This window comes from Rousettus aegyptiacus, unplaced genomic scaffold, assembly GCF_014176215.1.
Source record: "Rousettus aegyptiacus isolate mRouAeg1 unplaced genomic scaffold, mRouAeg1.p scaffold_m13_p_1, whole genome shotgun sequence".
In the NCBI taxonomy this organism is placed as follows: domain Eukaryota; kingdom Metazoa; phylum Chordata; class Mammalia; order Chiroptera; family Pteropodidae; genus Rousettus; species Rousettus aegyptiacus.
Window position 1 is genome coordinate 121,357,100 of NW_023416284.1, and position 14,574 is coordinate 121,371,673.

General features: G+C 32.4%; 1 pseudogene; it reads right to left on the reverse strand.

Annotated features, from left to right (window-relative positions):
- Positions 1 to 3,840: 3,840 nt before the first annotated feature.
- Positions 3,841 to 3,958, reverse strand: LOC118606560 (annotated as a pseudogene).
- Between the last annotated feature and the right edge of the window lie 10,616 nt (positions 3,959 to 14,574).

The following is a 14,574-nucleotide window of genomic DNA, read 5'->3' on the forward strand; positions in this document are numbered from 1 at the left end:
TTAGTACTTGAAAGTTGTGAAACAGAATTTTAAAGTTTAGGGGTTTGTTACTAGACACTGAAATGGCATGATGAGTATCCGGTTTCTTAACTAATTAGATCTGTTGTATTTGTTTTCTTGTTGGATAGAATAACAGTTAATCATTTCTAAACGAGTTTTAGATTACTTGCCATAAAATTTGTATGCGTCGTAGTTTAGGAGCAAAGGTGGCTATTTAACTAGTTCTTTCCCTTTGGTTGTTGCTGAAACAGCTGAAAATTTAATGGTATAATTTCAAGTTCACATAAACTTAAGTCGGTTAACCATACGTAGTGACCTGTGCTTAAACTATTAATCAGTTAAAAGTAGGTTTTGATTTGAAAGGATAATCCAATCATATATTGTTTTAAGTCAAAAATTAGTTCAGTATTTTTTTTTCTTTAAAAAACCAGCTATGATCTCTGAAGACTGTAAGACACAAGGTAAAAAGAACAGTTTTAATTTCTCAAGACATCACAATTGCACTTGAAGTCTCAGACAATTCACTTAACAAAAAAAATAAAGAATGCATTTTAATATAATACATGATCAAGAGTTGGTGGAGTAAAGCTACTGGAATATAATGATAGAAGGAATAACCTGGTTAGAAGAAACAGAACCCTTAAGAGATGAGGTAGTGTATAGCGTTCTATGTCTAAAAGAGATTTATAACAAGGTTGTTCTATAGATCACTTTGAGGACAAAAAGAGGAGATTATCATGTGAGCATACTACAGACTGGCCAAGTGAATATAAACGAAGAATTTACCAATAAGACAACCGTACTCAGAGACAAAACCAGACTGTACTAGGAAATGTAACCTACTAAAAGAATGTGCTGAAATACCCTGGCATGAATTTCTGTTACATTTGTCATTTTTCTACTCCCAGGAAGAAGAGAACGTTTATGAAAACTCTTCTTGGAAACTTAAATTTAACCACAGAGAAAGAATTGGTTGATCAAGTAGAAGAAATGTGTACCTTGGGGAAAAGTAGTCCTACCATATTAATTCTGGTAAGCCAGGTCAAGGAATAATGGTAGAGTACTCTAAACTACTATTATGGATATTAGAGTGTAGTGTACTCAGAGAATTTTTATCTAGAAATATGTATCAAAATAACCTGGAGAGCTTTTCAAAATACACATACCTCAGGTTTCAACTCAAGTGGTGCCATGTATTTTCAAATATTTCCTCAAGTAATTTTGGTATCCATCTTCTATGTCAAGCCACAGATATGAAAGATCAATATATGTCTGACAGCTTTCAAGGTGATGGTCCCAAAGGTAATAAGGCTTGTAAGAAATTGATAGATGAGGTTATTAAATTGCTATTACTAAGACTTAAAGAATTATAAAGAAAATTATTAAGGTACTCAAAAGTTAGAGACTGACAGATAATCTTGTTTATCAAAAGGAAAAAAGTAGATTCTACAAATTATGAAACACCTACTTTTGACAAGATTCTAGAGTGAATTATCAAATGATGGTTACCAGGAGTTATGGGACCACTATAATCAAGGTTGTTTTATATTCTGGACTAGTCGATTTGTAGAATACACCTAGACTTGCAGTTCTCAAATTATGTTTGATAACTAGTTTTGAGGGATATTAAGTTTCTGGTCAAATAAGTAAAACATTTAAACAGTTAAGCAGGTTTCTTGGAGCTTTTAACATGATAATATGTAGAATTACATAAGAGGAAAATTCAATGTAGAAAATATTATGCTAAATATAGAATTTGGCCATATCCACGTCTCTGGACTGGTTCTCTAAACTGCCTCATATATACTACCCATCAGAAGGCAGAGTTAACATATTTTGGGGGTGTTTGTGAATTTTCTAAACAAATCTGAGGTTGGTTATTTTTTTACATTCTGTTTCACTAATAGTTGGGTTTATGATTAGAAAACTTGAATGTAAGTGACTAATGTCTTGAGAAAATAACGTTTCATGAGAAGCTTTTTTCTATAACCATTGTAATGAAAAAATGAAGTCTAATTTTTGTATACAAGTGGATTCTTCTAGGAATAAAAGCAGATTTGATGATAATGGCCTTTTGTAAGATCACCAAATCTAAAGTCATACACAAGTAGAAATTGTGTAAAAATAAGAAAGTGAATTGAAAGATTATCTGGAGGCTTTTTTTTTTTCTGTTTATATTTAAACCATTTAACTGGTAGCTTACACATTTGCCAATTTCCATGTCATCATTCTTTACTTTAAAATTAAACTGCAACGGACAAACTTTATACCTAGAGGCATGCTTTTTTTCTGAAGAAATCCATTCAAAAACACTATTAATATACTTTCAATATTTTTAATCATTCAAATAACTGAAAACAAGTTCTTGAAAGCCTATTATAAAACTTACAACAGTTATAATAATTAGCTGCATACATGTTTGCAGCAGAGGATTTGATCCAAAACATGTTAGATGAAAAGAAATTGATCCTTAAATATTGAATAAATATTTTGAGTACTCACTTTGTACTAGGTGTTGGGAATTTAAAACAGAGAGCCAAATAGATACTATCTTCTCCCCTCATGGAGCTTCCTTATAGTGTAATGGGAAAGGCATCTATTAATCATCTTCACAAATTAATTTCAGAAAGCCGCCATGCAGGAAAAGCGTAAAGTGTATTCAGAAAATATAGCCTGGGAAGGTTGGGGAAGTTGTCCCTAAAAATGTGACATTTGAAGTATTGGTAAACACAAACTGAACAAAGTCTGAGAGGGCAAGAGAACTGCTTGCAGTCTATGCAAAGGCCCTGAGGTACGGAGATGTGTGACTTGTTCTAAATGATAATGGCTTATCATTATTAAGCATGTATTGTATGCCAGACACTGTTCTAAGATTTTTAAATGTGTCCGTTCATTTTTCTTCACAATGACCATTTGAGATGTACTGTTAGTACTCCCAACTTACAGAAGGACAAACGGGTCTAAAGAAATACTTTCTTCAGCAAGGCTGGGCTTTGAAAATACCATCCTACCCTTAGAAGCTAGGTTAACCTGGTTAGATATAGGAAGATGAAAATAAATAACGTCCATATTTTTTAAGAAATGCAGTATGGCTAAATCATGATTAGCATGGAAACTGGTTGTATGGAGGGTTCATTAAACTGTTGTCTTTTAGTATGTTTAAACACTTTCATAATTTTAAAAGTAAAATTAAAGCCTGTGTAACTGGACCTCAGCGTAAAGTGGAAAGGTCTGGTACCTGATTACACAGGGCCTAGAAGCTATGTTCAAGATTTTGGTCATTATTCTAAAAAGTCCCTGAAACATTTCAAGTAAAGGAATAATATGATCAACTGTGAATGTTGAAAAGATTGCAATGGTGATAAAGCATCATAGTGGGCAAAAATGAATGCAAGCCTGTACTGTAGTAATTAAACTAATTATGAATTACTATACTAAAGTAAAAGATAAAATTATGCCTGTGATCATAGGATGCTAAAATAATGACAATGTGGCTATTTCATTTGAAATGTCTCTTTTAGAAATATCCAACAAAAATAGAAAAGTGTACCTTTGCCCCAGTCAGAACTTTTTTTTTAATTTTATGAACAAATTATTGTCAAAGATAAATAATTAAATAGAAATGAAACATACAACTGGGAAATGGAAAGGAAATGATTAACTGAAGATATTGACAGAAAATTGATTTAAAAACAAAAAGCATATGAAACTACCAAAGTGATATATATTTTTTAAATTTATTTTTAAATTTTATTTTTTTTTTAGGCAAGGCAACCCTTGTTTGATCTCACAGATTGCAAGGACCTTGTCAACTTACAGTCTCTTATTTTTTATTTTTTATGCCTACAGCACCTGGTCTTCCTAAGTGATCTGCCATCCAAGTATAACCAGGCCCAACCCTGCTTAGCTTCCGAGATCAGATGGGATTGGGCTTGTTCAGGGTGGCATGGCCGTAGACAAAGTTATATTTTTAAAATGTAAACATAATAAGACCTAGAAGATACAAAAAAAAAAAAAGCCAATCAGATATGATCACTGGGAATTTATATTGAAAGTAAGAATTTGCAAATTGAAAGTAGCAGAGAAAGGACTGTTAAAATGACAGTCTAATAAGTTACCTCATTTCTAAGATAAACTTTTTAAAAAATATTTTAACTTCTGAATTAAGGTTATATCTTATCAAATAAAGAACAAGTTTGCATCAGAATCATATGAAAGGCTTGATAAAACATATTACTGAGCCCCATTCCCAGTTTATGATTCAAGATTGTCTTCAGAGGGGCCTGCAAATTTACATTTCTAACAATTTCCCAAGAGAGACCACATTTGAGAACCACTGATGTATTTCTTTTTGGTAGTATTTTCAGCTGGTGTGTGAAAACTGCTTAATGCAGGTAAGACAAAGAAAGCACCAAGCATCAAAGCATCTTGGATTCAATGAAATACTGTATGAAATTCTTTGATAATATCTACTCAATAATATTTGTAATTAAAATTAAATATGTAAACTCAGGTATGTGAAAACACCATATAGCTTTGCGTTTTTCTAAATTGTTATATTCTGGATTTATCTTTCCATTATAATCTATTTTAACAACTTTCACATTTTTCCATATTCATATCTGTATAGTAATATATGTTTAAAGACATATATATTGTTTTTCTTATATAAACTAGGATAATCATATTCCAGCATTTTTTTTTTTCAGGAGTGGGGGGCGTCTCAGCAGTGTCTTGTGAAACTCAATCCAAGCAAAAGTCAAAGTCATTTATATGATGGACCATAATTTATTTAGCCATTCCTTTACCCAGTCAATCCTGATGCTTGGTTATACTCTAGTAACGATTCCAAAATCTCTGTGGTTTACCCTCTCAAAAAAGTTTTCTTTCTTTGGTATGCTAGAAAGCAGGGAAGCTCAGCTCATCAGTTATTCAGCTACTCAGATTAATAAAGCTGTAGGTTTATACAAGCTTCCATGGCTACTACAGAGTGAGACGGGAACATGATGAGCAGCACATTGGCTCAAAGTTTTTACCCAGAAGTGGCACATCAATTCCACTCATTCTGTACTGGCTTAAGCTAGTTAAGGGACACTCCTAATTTCAAAAGGAACAAAGAAGTTCACTCAACATATTTCCGGGAGAGGAGTATTTTTTTTTTTTGAAGCTTGACTACCACACGACTAATGAGCGTTCACTTTATTTCCAGTTTTTTTGCAACCATGAGCATGTAATATATTTTCCTGCTTTTATTTCTTTATACCCTGGTAGTTTTATTTCTTTGGAATAGATTCCCAAGGGTTGCTGGATCAAAGATCTTTTATGTATTTTAATTTTTACAGATGTTATCCCTTGTTTTTAAAAGGATATAAGAATTTACATTTCTTCCACCTGTTTATTAAAATACAATTTTTCCTACCTCCCCAGCAGCAATAGGTAATATAGCTCTTTTTAATTTTGCAAGTCTTGTGCATATTATTACTTTGATTTGCATTTTCTTGATCTCTAGTTAAAATCTGGGCATGTTTTTCCATGACAGCAATGTCTACCATTTGTCTATTTTACCATTGGATTGGTAGTTGTCTTTTTTCTTCTATTCGAGCCTTCTGCATGTTACATTATTTATGTTATAAATGTATCTTTTCACGATCTATTATTTGTCAATAGACTTTGCTTATAGTGTATTTTCCATACTGAAATTTTTATTTTTATGTATGTTTGGAGTTTTCAGTTTTGGTTAAGAGGCTTCTTCTTGACTCATGATAGTACATAAATTCAGGTACATAGTTCAAGATATTTTTTTAAGTCGAACTGTGGAATTTATTTCTGTGTATGGCAAAAGATGTGGGTGTTATATTCTTAAGAATTTTATTTTCTTCAAGATAGTCATTTGTGCCAGCATCATTTATTAAAAATACATTTTTGGCATTAAAATGAATTTCCTTTATCATATATTAAATTGTTACCAATATTTATTTCCGAAATTTTCATCTTTAATTGGACTGCTCATTACTTCATTATACTTGATAACTATAAAACATAGTGAAAGCTGTACCAAAGGAAGTTTATAGATCTCAACACCTTTATTAAGCCTGAAAATAAAAAATAAACTAAAACCTTATATTAAAAAATTAAGCACAGAACAAAATACATTTTAAAAAATGAGGAAGAGGAAGTTAAGGGAGGTAAAAATAAATGAACTAGCACTTATTCCACCACACTACCATACCTTGCCTGTCTGTCTGTCTGTCTTTCTCTCTCTCTCTCTCTCTCTCTCACACACACACACACACACACACACACACACACACACACAAAACCATCATTTTTTTTTTGAAAAGATACACACTTGAGCCTGATAAAAGAAAATGAAAAAAGGAAAATGAAAAGGAGAAAGGAGACAATCAGAGATTAAATACTGTAACATTTAATTATTCCAGGCCATAGAAATGAGTGAAAATCTAATTCATTTATGAAGCCAGCATACCTTTAATAAAAAAAATCTAGTAAAGATTGTGTCAAAAAGGAAAATGAAGGGATTATGTAACATATGCTTCAAGACTGATAAAATCCAAGTAAATATTGGCAATCAGAATCTAATAAATGATGCCCTATGACCAAGTTCCAGGATGTTCAATATCAAAATATATTGTAATGTCAAAGATTAAAGGAGGAAATTTATAAGATGTAAGAAATTCAGTTATTCAAAACAATAAATAACAATAAAGGTATCTGTTATAATATATACTATCACTTCCTAGTAACTATATGGTGAAACACTTAAAACCAATTAAATTAATATTAGGCACTAGAAAGTCTCATACTATTCATTGTTTTTGCACTTGCAGCAGATGTACTAAGAAAATGCAAACTGCTATAATTTAGAAAATAAGAGAATATTTTTTGTTTAGTAGGTGATTATATAACTAGGAAACTTAGGAAACCTATTTTAAAGGAAGAAATTTGGCTTGGATAAATACACAATGGGAATCTAGCAAAGAAATTGGGGGGGGGAGATTATTCACAATAATGACCAAGAACCATAAAATACTTAGGAATAAATTTAATAATGAAAACATATGGCCTGAATGAGAAAACTACACAATTTCATTGATGGCCCAAGAATAAGGCCAGAAGGAATAAGGAATGGAAAGATACAATTACATTCTAAGATGTAAAAGCATAATACTGTAAAAATGTCAATTCTTTCCTTATATAACTATAATTCAATTTTATGTAATATCAGTAGTGTTGTTTTAGAAATCTCAAAGCTTATATGAAAGAAAAACTGCCTGAGAGGAGCCAGAAAAAGAGATACCAGAATGTCTGACAAAGCCACTGCAAACATCGATATGGAATCTGGCGAGAAAGACAATAAAATGTGGTATGTTCAAAGAAACAGACTGAGGCAGAAGAAGACACCTGAGATCATATGCAATAGACACCAACACAAAGGTTGAGAAGAACATAGCAAATACTGAAATAAGCCAGTAATCCAATTGTTCGTTGTTGCCACCCCTCTACCTGCTGTTCATTTAGACTGTCGGCTGTGGAATAAATTAATTTCTGCTTGTCATCTCAGCAGTATTTGAAGTACTAATTAGCTTGTTGTAACAGTCCTCCAATTGTTTTTATACTTAAATTATTAGAGACTTGACTATATAAATGGGATAACCACAGGACTCCTGGGGAGAAATTATTTTCTAGCTATAGCACTGGTTATGATTTCTTCAAGTTGCCAAGTAACCTAAAAAGCCCAGGGTTCATGGACTGGACACTCCACCCTTTCTGGGATAGTCAAAGGCTGTCAGACTTTTCCTGTCTTTGTCAGGCTTTTTGACAGTGATATCACTGATAAATATATATAAAAATCCGATTGTCTATATGGCTCCCTTTGTGGCTATCTTTCCCTCCTTGTCTCCGCTGACCCACCTTACTCCTGCTCTCACACAAACACAAATGTAAAGTTTTAGGAAACAATTCTTACACTTTCTAAAGAGATGAATTCTGATCATTTCTGTTTTATTCTTTTTAAAAAATGCTTCTTAAAATCCACTACATTGATATTATCATCCACAGTTTGAACCACACTAAGCTTTAATATGATGCTTCAAAAGTTTTAAATACACAAAAGTAAAATTTTATCTAATGACAACTTAAATACATTGATATACCCTTTTTGCATAAATTATAAAAACTTAAAATTCTCATATTTTGGTTTAAAAAATATCGCATTTATTTGAAGATAATATTGAATTTTGGAAATTTAGTGGACTGTATATTGAGGCAGATTATTTTCTAATTCTGTTTACTATAATTGTATTGGCATGATCAAATTGGCATAATCAATATATTTCTCTACAAACATTTGTTTTAAAATATCTAAAAGCTAAATTAAATTTTCTGATTATACCTAAAAATTACTTTACATTTTTATGAATTTGTTTGACTTAATTAACTGGTTATCTTAACATTATTAATAAATATGCAAATATATTTAATACCCAGAATATATAGTATTTCTTTAAAAGACGCAAGCTTTCTCACGGTGATTAATTAAAAAAGACTTTCCTATTCAAGAATCATGCTACTCATTTTAATCTGACTCTTCTAAGAGAAAGTAACTAAAAATTCAGAAACCTAAAAAAAAGTGGAAGTCTCAACTAGCTAGAATATTTTTTAATATAAGCTATTTGAAGTATAATATGCTTATAAAAAAAGTACACAGATCATTAATGAATGTGTATAGCTCAATGAATGATTGCCAAGTAAACCCACCTGTCGGCCCAAGTTAAAAAAATAGAACATTATCAGCATCTCAGAAACCTTCCACATTCTTCTTAATTTACCAACCCTTTTTAATATATCATTTTGAATAACCAATAAATATGATAGATGATTTAGATTATCATTGTTCAGCAAATATTACCTACACATCCATAATAAAACTATTCAACCTGCCCTATTGATGCAAGGCTTGGTCATCTGACTCCTTGACCAATGGAATGTGGGCAGAAATAGCAGTGTGCCAATTTTGAACATAGGCTTTATGAGACATAGCATGTTTCTAACGTCTGACATTGGAAGAAAATAACCCAGGTATTCACTGGACCTTCATTTTGAACCCCAGAATGAGATACATTAGAACAGACCTGAATTTGCCAGCAACCTAGGGTTACCCTCAGAGACCTATACTTGCTAAGGAGAAAAATAAATGCTTTTTGTTATTGCCATTGAGAATTTATTAGCAACACAATAAAGGCTAATAGAATAATCATTTGGTAAATCTCAATAAAGCCTAAGTGAATGAGCTCAAGTTATTATTACTTTGTGAATCCATTTAATGCTGTACACTTCAAACTTATGTTTATTATTAACTACAGGATAATATTTAACTCTGCCACATATTTAGACACTTCCTGGTCAGTGATTACTTAATGCTTCCTTGATCTATTTCCAAGATACTATTTTGAAGACAAGGAAATGAAGCACTTCCAATCTTTTCATTTATTTAAACATTTTTTTCTGAAGAATATTGTGTATCACTGATTTGTTTAAATAGTATTCCTTTACCCAGTCTTTCCTGTTTTTTAATATTATATACACAATATTTTTTTGTATTACATAGTGTTGATTTTGAATATTTCATTCATAACCTTGAGAGAAGATACAACTGATTTTCATTTTTATATTTTTTTTGTAAGATAGCAACATCCATCACAGCATGTTTAACACATATGATACTAAAGGCTAACTGGTGAAAATAAGAAATATTGTGAAAATTCATTTTTTAAAAAAATGAGAAAATGTATACTGCATATAAATTCTGTATAAATATTGAATTGCCTATGGAATAGTGATTTAAATTTAAATTCATGTTCCCATGGAAAATTGGGCAAATCCCTTTCTCTTATCTAATGAAGTTCTAAAATGTTCTAAATGTATTCAATTCTGAAAGCTCTCCACGGTCAAGAGCTTGGACCTGAAAAAATTCTGCAAATGTTTACTGAGTGCGTGCCTTTTAATGTCCCAGCAGACTCTGGATATCCAAAGACAGATAAGATCTCACTGAGCTCATAGACATGTAAACAAAAAGTTTTGATTCTGTAAAATAGGACATGTGCTAAGAGATCTGTACAGGATATTTCAGTGGACATACTATCCAATCTGAAAGTTGAATTATCATTATGATAATATCTAAATAAAGATCAATCAATCACTGAAAATGATTAACTTATAATCAGTTTGGGATTAATTTATAAAAATATAATTTTGCAGATTTCAAACACCATTTCCTTTTCAGTGTATTTCATGGACTGTTTATGTAGGCTGTAGAAAACTGACTGATCTTTTGAAATTGTGTCACTGAATTTTTTATGCATATTGTCTTTTTATATAATTATGGTTTCCTTTCTTGAAATGAATTCAAAATTTTTTATTTCTCAAATAAAATTTTATATTTGATTTTTTAACTGCAATAATATCCATAAATTCAACAGTAATCATTTATTCATAATATGCAATGAAAATGGATATTCAACAACTTATTCCTGGGAGTAGTATAGCTATAGCAGGAAGACTTCTTTAGTGTAGAAAAAATTTTTAGAAGTTATATGTTTTATATAAATCTCTGAATTTTTAAAAATTTGTATTTCTTTGAAACTGCACATAAAAAGCAATTCTATCATTGACTTCTCATATTAATCTATACATTGAAAAAAAGCTAATTTCAAATGTGTTAGCACTGGTTTTTTAAAGATTTACTTTTTTTCTTGCTCAAATATATTTTACAAACTTCTAGCATGTAAATAGTTCAAGATTATATGTGAATGTATTATTTTAAAAGTATTTATTTGTTTACATTATTTGTACATGGGATTGATAATATGCTGTTTATGAACCTCTTTCGAGTTTGCAAAATGCTTTAATTTTTACATTATGTTATTTAGTCCTTTCCCTAAAGAGGAGGTATTATTATCATTGCTATTTTATTGATGAGTAAATTGAGTCTCAGCAAGATTAAGTGACTTATTCAGGTCACAGGCTTCAACACTCAGGCCTGGAAACTAGTTGCCCCTCACACTATTTGCTTTGTGTTAAATAAGTTTTAATATAGCTCTGTACCTCCAGAATGGCCTTTACTTGTTTGCTTTCTTTAAATTTCTACCACTTGGTACATTTGACCCATTTATATCTGAAAAAAAAATAATGAACTCTTCTCTACCCTTCTTCAAATTACTGTACTGGTGCTGAAGAACACAGGATATGGCAAATTAAATAAAAGATTATTTTAAAGACATTTGACAGTTCAATTAAAGTGTTTGAGGTGATGATCTTTGGTTACACTTGTGTTATTGTTTCAGTTTTAATTATAATGACACTAGAACAATTCATGAAAAAGTAACTGGGAGTTTAAATACAAGAAACTATAGTTACAGAAATTTCCAGGAGCTAGAATGATAAGAGATGCGTAGTGATCCGGTTAAGGAATTTAAAAAACATAGATAGATAGATAGATAGATAGATAGATAGATAGATAGATAGATAGATAGATGGATGATATTTCAGCTTCAATTTTAGTCATTTATATTGAAAATATTTCTAAAATATATTGCCTACTCTTTTTCTACAGTAAGTTTAGAAATGATGTTTAAAACATCACTTAGTTTTTTAAAGAAAAGATGATTTTACAGTGACTGCATTAAACATTAGTTTTTCTTGATAAAGTATGGGAGATGTAGATGTCAATGATGTCCGAGGATGAGTTAAGATATATCCTAAGGAAAAAAAATCATAAGACTATCTCTAAAGAGCTACTTATTTCCTGCAATGTCTTTCTCTATAAATTCCAGGTTACCATTAGTGCAAACTTCCTAATAACTGAGGTGATGATCAAAACTTCTTTTAGAAGTTGTAAATACTCATTTATTTATTCATTAAATAAATACTTGAGCACCTACTAATTCCTCTTTTGTAAGATGGAAATAATGATAAAACTTTTCTATATCAATTGGAGTTCTAGGCTGAAGGTAACAGAAACACGGTCTTGCCAGATTATCCAGAAAAAGAATGAATTGTCTGAATATCATGTAGTTCACAGAATCACTGGGGACAGTGGAGAACTAGGTGTGTAAAATGTGCAGAGCCATCCATTTAGGATATCACTGTTGGCATTGTCATAACCAGACCCTGGTTACCACAATTATCCTCACCACTGTGAATTCTCTCTCTCTGCCTCTTTGTATCACTGTCCAGATTCCATGTTTCAGGTGAGAGCATCCAGTCCACTTAACCTAGGTCCAATGCCATGACTATGCCCTAGCTGCCAGATAGTGGGGAGGACTTTGGCCAAACTCACTTTCCAAAGTGGGCTCTGCTCCCATCAGTTCTCATAATTAAGTGTTTTCCACATATAGGATAGGAGTTCAGAAACTAGATAGGTGAAAAGCAAATGCTCATTACATTACCTTATAGGGCTGAGAAGATTTAATGGGATGACCTGTGTAAAGTGCTTAGCACAGTGCACGTAGTAAGGATTCAATTAATTTCAGCAGTTATTATTAGAGGCAGGTAGTTGCTTATCATTAGGGATAAGAAATAATAAGGCAGAATTTCTAATTAAAAAGCTCAGTATTTTAGAGAGCTCTGTGTGTGTCTGTAATAAGTGCTGCAATATAGGTATAAAGTGGGTGCTCTGGAAAATAGGGCAAAGAAAAAAACCAGTTCTTCCAGAGTCAGGACAGAGAAAATGATAGATGGAGTTTTGTAGACTGAGAAGAGCATCATGAACGCTTGACAGGTTCGAATTCCTTTAATGTGGGTAGTTTCAGGATTGTGAAGGATTCTGTATACTATGTAAATGAGTTTTAATTGATCTGAAAGTCATCAGGATTTTGTATAAGGGGTTGACATAATCAGATTTGGGAGGAGATGAAACTCTAAGAGTGATGATAGAGTGGACTAGAATGAACAGAGGCAATGTCAAGAGTTGAGATAATGCGGTTCTAAGGGGAGATGGAGAGAAAGACGTCAACTGAGAAATAATTTATGACATAGAATGAGCTGAATTCAGGGACTCCAAAGTTAGGAGTGAGGAAAGGAAGGAGTTCTGGGTGACTTAAAAGCCACAACTTCTTGAGACTATTGGCTGGTAATACCATAATTATAATAGGGTCTGTTGGCAAGGGAATCGTTTGAAGCAGCTGAGAAGGAAAAGAGGATGAGTTTCTTTGGGGGTGTTTAACCTGTCTTACTTTAAGAACTAGCTAACATAGATGCAGTTGAAGCCGTTAAAGTAGATATCAGCCAGGGAGAGTGTAGAGACTCTTTAAATACCCATGATATAGATTTCTATAAAAACAAAGGAACAAAATCACGAAATTTTGTATATGGTTACACCCATCTATGTGAGGACATCCATGGACCTCAGTTTAAGAATCCCTGGTATAGCACGAGGAGACTCTGGGAAGAGTCTTACAAATATTTAATGGGTGAAAACAAAGTTGAAAAACTTACAAACGTAAATATGGAATAAATAGTTAAGAAGAGTTTTGGCAGCAAATATGACACAGTTACATCTATCATGCTTAACAACAGTGTATACAATTTCCTAGAATTGTCTATTTTTTCGCTGTTTGTTTATCCATCTGTCCCATTTATTCAATAATAATAGCAGCAGCAGCAGCAACAGCAGCAGCAGCAGCAGCAGCATCAGTAGACATTGTTTAATAAGTGCCTAACATGTGAACACCATCGTGCTTGGCACTTGGGACACAAAGACAAACAGGTTCCCTACTCTGCTCTCAAGAAGCTTAAGGGCCAGTTGTGGGCTACTAGGAAATAACCAATAAGCAGCAACAGTGAAATAAGTGTTGGAAGAGATATGTGTAATGGGTGCTAAGAGACATGGGAAAGAGCAACAAATCGCAGCTAAGTTTTAGAATATGGGAGTTAGGGAAACTTCTTGGAGGGGACAAATAGGCCTTGCTACAAAGGATTAACTGGATTTAGCCTGGCAATACTCCAATGTAAAGCTGGACACCAAAGAGGTCAGAATGGTTTGAATGTAAAGTATGAGGTATGGAGAAGGGCAGCATGTGAAAATGAGAGTGGACAGGTAAGCAGGGCTAAGACTGCAGTTCAAAATACAAGTGATTCCAAAGACAGGCAGGCAACATTGTGTGAAGAAGCCGGGTTAGCACAGCTTTATGGGTTTTGGGACAGTGATGAATTGGGAAATGATGAAAAGGTATTCAAATTTACTTGAATTTTTAACAAGAGATCCCTACTGTGCTCCCCGAACAAAAACACGTGAAGGATCATATAAGATATCTTAAGGGGTTTGGACTTTATACTAAGGGTAGTGGAATGCCACTATAAGAGTTCAAAAAGAGTAGTAAATAAAATATAAACTTGGTGGCACTGCAGAGATTAGAAGAGGACAAGATTGCAGCTGGAATACTGGTTAGGTGGCTAAAACAGTCCTCAAGACTTGAAATGATGGTGGCCTAAAACAAGATACTGGTAGTGGCTATAAAGAGGAATTGGATACCTTTGAGAAATATGGAACTGGAA